General features: G+C 33.4%; 1 long non-coding RNA gene across 1 annotated transcript; it reads right to left on the reverse strand.

Annotated features, from left to right (window-relative positions):
• Positions 1-225: 225 nt before the first annotated feature.
• LOC115993100 lies at positions 226-1,356 on the reverse strand. The gene is made up of 2 exons (XR_004092775.1): positions 1,204-1,356; positions 226-590 (listed from the first exon to the last, which is right to left on the reverse strand). It is a non-coding gene; the product is annotated as an uncharacterized LOC115993100 (long non-coding RNA).
• Positions 1,357-7,999: the final 6,643 nt, after the last annotated feature.

Raw genomic sequence — 7,999 nt, forward strand, 5'->3', positions numbered from 1 at the left:
TCTTCTAAATGTATTTGAAGGCTATCATACTAAAATTAAACCATTTCACACCAAGTGTTAATATGCATTTCCACTAAATGCTTTCAAATTCAAAGAAACTAAATTAAGATAGGGCATCTTTCTTTTAGTTCAAAAAACCTATACATTACAAGATCATTAAAGCTTTTCTTTGGAATGTAAGCATATAAAATTAGTACATAACTTTCAATTGGCTCCAAGTCAAAATGATTACAAAGAGAATAAATATAATAGATAGTATCATGACAGTTTTTTGTTGACACCATAACTTTCCATGGGCTCCAAGTAAAATTTGAATAAGCCTGTTAGTACAAAGAGTAGTTTCTTTCAAACTAAGCTGTCTAAAAACAAATTCACTTTGGTAGATAAAAACCAAAAAGTAAAACAAAGGACTCCAAAAAGAAAGCTAGGCAGCAAGGCTTCAATGTAGAAAGTATAATTCTTTCCACAAATGAAAGCATCATCAGACATATTTTTCAGCTATCCATTGAAATTTCCTTCTGGATTTTTGTAGTTTTGAGACCTTTCTCTCCACCTCTGCTCATTTTGCTTCTCTAAAGTCTGAACTTCTTCTGCAAGATGATAGAATATCAATACTAAATAATGTATGAATATATGTATATATATCACACAATTAATACAAAATAGCATAATTGAAATTTACAGCTATTAATAAACATCACAAGTGAACTCCAAAATGTCTAAGAACTATCAACAACACGTCCAAGAATGAGTCTTGATGATTAAATTAAGCTTTTCTCACGGTAATAAGCAAGTTTCATGAAAGGTCTATACCAAAATTATTTAAAAATGACATTTTCTTTACATTGGGGAATTTTATCAAACAATTGGAGCACAGAATGAACCAGAGTTGTAAAATCGATTGACCATGAATTCCAAAATAGCCAGTACAAAAATAATTCATGACACATCATTCCATCAAATACTAACCATAAACATCAAAGAGATCAACATGAGTATCAAAGGAAATCAAAGAAAAGCAAATACAAAAATTAAAAATTAAAAAAAAAAAAAAAAAAATCTAGAACACGTATAGCAGAAAATTTTATGGGAGAAGAAAACTTGGGAATTTCATCTGACCGACAGAAAGGCAAAGTGCATTCACCCATTCATTGCTTGAATCATGGAGCAAGCAATATCATCCTTGATGGAGGAACAACATACCTCTCAGATCTAGAACATTTGGAAAATGGATTTCTCATCAAAGCATTTGTCTATTATCTACGATGCGGAGCCAAGGGATTGCAGGGGAAGAAAACGCGAAGGACAATAAACTTATGTCATCAGTTTTTTAATGACTTGTCTTCTTCTTATTGGGCGGAGTACAAGGTCAGCTTGCTTAATTGTTATATCATTATGAACACTGTTTTCATATTTAGTTTGATAGGGACACAAAATAAATCAAATAATTTTTGACATATCAAAAAAATCCCATTGCCAATTACATGACTTACGGGGATTGAGCATGTCAAGGAAATCACATTAGCGGTTATCAAAATTTAACGAATTATTTTGCTTAATTTTTTAATTAAGGAAATAAATTAGCCGATAAAATCATGGTTCATCAAATAAATCAATATTAAATTTGAAAATCATATGCAAAATAATTTCTTCGAACTAAAAATTGAATGAATCATAATAAAAAACAAACATAGAATGCAAATTTTGAAAGATTGTCATAAAAAGAAAAAACAAATAATTATTAACCTATTGTTATTATAATTAGCATAATCACTAAAGTATAATGGTAACTCTAGGCTTTGTATAACATAATATTTATTACAGGTATGTTGTATTATTCTTTCTATGGTATAATAATGATTAAAAAAAAAAAAAAAAACTTTCGGAGTGCATCAATATCTTTTCAAGAAAATCTAGAATCACAATATTTTGTGCCACAACTCTAGCAAGTAACCTATATAGAAAAGTTCCTTGATCCTCATACCACAAATGCTTTCTTCTACAAGATTCCAATTCTGTAGGGCTGAGCAGAGAGACCAATTATTTTTGGCTTTCTTCAGTTGGTGGTGTTACACGAACGCTTTTCAACCTTAGTAGCAACTACCAACAAGCAAGGAAGAAATATGTTTGTTAGATAATATTATTAGCAACGCGATGTGTTATACCATGTTGTGTATGCTAGCGTGGATACGGAAGGAAAAGCATAGAATAAGAACATTGAGAACACAAGGGTTACGTGATTCAACCTTATCTAATCTATAGTGCTTCATGACTCGCTATAGATTAGACTGCTTCAATAATAAATAAATAAAAATTGAAGACATTTCAATAGGCTTGTTCAGTGTCTTCATCTATTGCATTGTGTGAAAGATTTTTATTTTTTTATTTTTTTAAGTGTAACCATATAGTAAATTTCTTGCTTATGTGCAGTTTGGTAAGCTTTTTTACATCATTAATCAGTACTCATGTTGTTTTAAGTCTTTTTCATGTGACAAATAATTATTTTATTGATTTTTCATTTTTGTACAATTTGAATATGTTCGCATCTCAAAGTTCCCATACATTTTCTAAATTATCTCAAATTCTGCTACTGGTATGTTCTACCTTTTCCTTTATCAAGTGATTTATTTCTAAGCATTTTTTCAATTGCTTTATGACAAATCTGATTTGTACCCCTATGTTGTAGTAGTATTCTCTCCAAAATTTGATTCACGAGGTCAAGGCCTGTGCTTATGGCCTAAGTGGAACCTTCATTGGCTGGGGTATCAAAATTTAAATCTTCTAGTGTTGAGATATCCTCGTTTACCACATCAAGGTACATGTCCAGATCGTTGGTAGTAAAGGTATCAATAACTTGTGTAACATCATGCCAACCCTAAGATGACATTTTTTTTTTAATATATAAGTACAAACCTTTAAACCATTAAAAATTGTTAATTTAATTATTTAGCAATTATATTCTACTAATAAAGGCAAAACAATATGAAATGTGCAAGATTGTCATTGATCAATATATTGTTAAATATTTCACCCAAAAAAAAATACTATTTAAATAGTACAAGGTTGATGAATCTAATCTATATATCTATATATAATAATAAGTGAAGTTTTTTTTTTTTTTTTGAGAAATCTAATAATAAGTGAAGTTGAGAGAAACTCAAATTAGAATTCCAAATTAAAGTTCCAATTTTGTACCATGTGTCCTAAATTATTTACTCTTAAAGAGTTTTATTTCTTAATTTTAGAATTAAATATGGGACTATATCATGAATATTCATCCAAGTGAGTTATTAAGTACAAAAATTAAAGAATTTAGAATAAATGAATCGTAACAAAAAAAGTGCTTCACAATAATAATAATAATAAAACAAGTGTCCCATTTTTTTTAATTATTTTTTTTTATATTGAATTTAGTGTCGCATGTTGAGACCACAAACTAGGTTCAAAAATTAAACACCGAGTCCCCCACACGGCCGAATTATTATAGTACGAAAAAGAAAGAAAATTGAACCATTTCAGATTTAGTGTCACATGTTGAGTCCACAAAATTGGTCCAAAATTTGAACGCTGAGTCCACATGCACACAGCTGAATTATAGGACGAATGAGAAAGAAAATTAGTCCATTTCAGATTTAGAGAACGCAGAGTCCACACACAACAGAATTTTGTGTCACACGTTGTGCTTCTTTTTTTCTTATAAAAAAAAAATGGTCCATATAGAAAGCCAAAATTATGTTGAAGAGGATAAAATATAAGCCTGACGGGCCTGTGGTAATGGGCCTGCCGGATTGGAATTGTTGGGCCGATATAGAGATGATCCAACGCTCATTGAAAGCCCATCGCTGAAGGACACAGTAAGGGCTCTTGATCTAAGGTCTCTATCGCTCATTGCCTAAAACGCCCTAGAATCCCAATATGGAAATCCAAGCACAAGGGTGATTCTAGAAGATACGCACACTGAAAGTAGATCTCCTCTACAAGGAAAAACCTTGCTCACCATGCTTGGAAATATTCAAGTAGAGTTCTATAAGGAAAAGACTTCTACGCTAAGGAGGAATAGCTGATCATCTACTACTATAAAATCCCCAATACCCTCGCAAAAGAAGGTACGCATAATTTACCTTCTCTAGCACTCTGGAGTTATGAGAATAATTCTAACTTGACCTTCGGAGGGTATTTGGCCGGCACCACACCGGTGCTCTCTAAGGTCTTCTATTATTTTGTTGTGCAAGTTCACTTTGAGTCGTGAGTGCTGTGTGACCTATTGGTGATATTTTCGGCATCATCATATGTCATCTTATCTTTTCATTAGACCATATAGAATAAGAGTTATCATGTGTGGATGGAACTTGAAGGGCAAACTGGATAGCTTTCAAAAATTTAGGAATAAAGAACGAACTTTTTAAAACTTAGAAAAACTTAAGTTTGGCAAATTTTTAAGATGAAAACATTATTTTTGCGGATAAAGATAGTTCTATCTATCTCTTTAAAATAATCCCTATTTTCTAATATAGATTGGATCCAATCGATCTCATGTCTTTATAAATAGTGGTGGGTTTAATCGTGAATTACCACAGGAGTCCGTTTTCTTCTTTCCACATATGTTTCGTGGCTTGAGTATGCACAGTGGCTTCACGGAAAGACCCAAACGCACTAACATATGTTTCCACATATGTTTCAATACTACCAAACGCACTAACAAAAAAGACCCGGGTAGCTAGCCCTATTCATTCATGTCCCTAGGAGGCCTATATTGCTTCCACAAACATTTTGTCATCCGACACTGCTAAAGGAACCTAGGAGAAAAACTTGGTAGGAAGGCTTACTTGTATACTCAACAGCGATAAATAAAAACATACAATTTTCCGCAATGTTTTTCACAACTTTCGACTTAGCATTTTGAATTAATGCTAAGTAAGGTTGTGTACATAGTAAACCCATGTAAAAATGAAATTCTTTCAAGCACAATTTAATAATAGGTTGATAGCTGTGATAAAGATTGTAAAAAAAAAAAAAAAAACTTTGTGCTTCTAGCATTACTTTATTTACAAAAAGTCATGTCCTTGTAATGAAAGCTATATATATACATGATCCAATTCCATCAATTGTAATTTTCGGAAGATTGAAAAAGGATAGAAAAGTTCTAAAGCTATGCTGAATAAACTTTAAAGCTATTTGTATATGAAAACAACTTGATTTAAAACTTAATTAAGATGATCTTACAATAATCTTGCTTGACAGAGCTCGCTTCATATTGCATGGATACAATTTTCTCTTATAATGAAATTTTAAAAAATAAAACGGAAATTTATTCCAACCTGTATTGGTTCTCATAAGTTCATAAGTCATAACTATGAACTTATATTTTCAAGGTATAGCTGAGGGAAGATTTTGAAGAAAAATATCATCATGTGTTAGAAATATTGTATTCTCCAGTCTCCACCTCTTCCAAAACATAAGCAGCGCAAAGATCATCCCAAAGCCAAATACAAATCCCAACTCTGCACTTGGGCAATTCCAGTCAATCGAAGGCCCGGAGTATGAGGGAATATCTTCAAATGTTAGAGGTGGTGATCTTCAAAAGGCACATTTGTCTTCAAAAGGCACCTACATAATCCTTTGTTCCTTTCATAGGAAGCTTCCAAAAATGTACCAAATTGCTTGATATATGGAATCAGCCCAACCAATTGATTAAATGAAAGGTTTAGGATTGACAAGAAAATAAGACTAGGTTAATTTTGATTGGTTTCTCAAGAAATGAGGAAATGTTTTCAGTTTACTAGAAGCCAATTTTAATGCAGTAAGGCTGTGTTTGTTTCATGTAAGTGATTTTCCGGAAAATACTTATTTTCCGGAAATGCTATTTTCCGGAAAGGAAAATATTTTTAAGTGTTTGGTTGCATTTTAGAAAATGTTGTGAAAAATATTTTCTGGTGTTTGATTGTATGGTTGAAAATGCTATTTTCCTACAAATTTTTCACACGGTAATTCAACTCGCGGCAGCAAACTCCGGCAATTAAAAGCCACAACCACCAAAACACCACCACCACACGACCACAACAACACCAAAAATCAAAATCACACAAAACACCAAAACACAAATAAAACCCAGAAAAAAAAAAATCATATGCCGGTCAAATTGAGAGAAGAAGGAAGAGAGGGAGGACGATCGGTTTTGGGGTGCGACCATTGCGATCGGGGACGACGAATCGGTGCTGCGACTGCGGCGATCGGGGACGACGAATCTGGGTTCGCAATCGGGGACGACGAAGGGTGTGATTCGAACGGCGATCGGGGACGACGAAGGGTGCAATTCGAACGGCGATCGACGCGAAGGCGAAGTCGAACGGCGATCGGGCTTTGGGTTCGTTCTCTTTCTGGGTCTGGATTGTTCTCTCTCTCTCTCGCTGCGTTTGTTCGCCTCTTGTGTTTTGTTGCGTTTTGGCTGAGTGTGTTTCTCTCTTTTGCGCGTGCTACGGAAATGGTTTGAAGGTAAAACAAGTATGTAAAATGATTTCCGGGTCAACAAGTGTAAATTTTGGTCAAACGGAAATGATTTTCCGGAAAATCTATTTTCCGTCGCTGCCAAACGCGTGAGTTTTACGGAAAATCATTTCCGGAAATGATTTTCAGTCGATTCCGGAAATTGCAGGGAGCCGTTAAAACTGTTAGTTGTAATTTCTTCATTTATTTCATACAAACTTTATCCTCAACGCAATGGCTCTAATATAGACTTTTTTTTTTTTTTTTGAGAGAGTTTCATCAAACCAGATACTAATCAGTTTTTGATGTAGGCGGGGATTGAGCCCTCTTTTATACAACTATCAGAGACTTTACCAGTTAAGCTAACTGGAACCCACAGCTCTAATATAGACATTGATGTTGTCACTGCTACTGTTTTACGTAGCAATTTGTTAACCAAGACTTGGGATGATTTACACGTGTGCTAAACGAACAAATTAATATCTATTTTAGATGAGATTAGCCTAATCTAAGTATATATGTGTGCGTGGAGCTCCTTCCTACAGACTTGAATTCCGGTCATTACCCACCCACCATCTCACAAGAACTTAGTACTTGTGGAGTGACCATCGCACCAACGATACGCAGTAATAAACCTTAAGGTTTCAAAAGGTAATAAATTAAACTTCATTCTATTTAACTAAAACTATATTGTATTTGAGGTTTAATATAAGCTTATAGTTTTTTTTTTTTTTTTTAACTACTTTTTGAAACTTTAGACTATAATTTGTTGCCTTTGAAACCAGAGTTTGATTCGTTACTTTTTAAACTTAAAGATTTAATTTGTGACTTTTTGAAAATAGTAGATTTAATTTGTTACTCCTTAAAAAAGTAATTTCCTTTTTTTGTAAATCATTATCAAATTGAAAATTTTATAACAAATATTTATAATTGGACCCAAAAATATAATCCACCGGGCCCAAAGGTGTAATTTGAGGCTGTTGCTCAATTCAAGCAAATAGGATTGCATTTTGCCAGGTCATTAACAGACATGAAACACTACAAAGATATGGAAGTGGAGGAAAAGTGAATATAAGGGTATATCGCAAAAAGCCTTGAAAAGAATGAAATTCTCATTAGAGGCTCTAATAAGAATCGTAGCTCGTACGATAAAAATTGAAGAGATAATGAAAGTAAATGTTGATTCTAGAGGGTAAAGACCGTTGAACATGGCATTTTGATTTTTGACCTGTGGTCAAGTCTTGGTGCAGACCAAATACACCCAGCAGGTCAAGAGAGTGTAGAATGGGAGGTAGACGATAGGAACTTCGCTTCAATTGGAGTAATGGAGACAGCTGATGTTGGAGAAAAAGTTGGACATTATAACCGTATACCTATGAAAGTGTGAACAAGTCTTCTCTCAGCTTGGACGACCAGCTATGAAATTGTTTTCTCTAAAAAAGTTAATCAGACTACAAATAGTATTTTCACAGAAGACCATCATATATAGTCTTCTTGGCCTCAAAACAACAATTAA

This window comes from Quercus lobata, chromosome 5, assembly GCF_001633185.2.
Source record: "Quercus lobata isolate SW786 chromosome 5, ValleyOak3.0 Primary Assembly, whole genome shotgun sequence".
Classification (NCBI taxonomy): domain Eukaryota; kingdom Viridiplantae; phylum Streptophyta; class Magnoliopsida; order Fagales; family Fagaceae; genus Quercus; species Quercus lobata.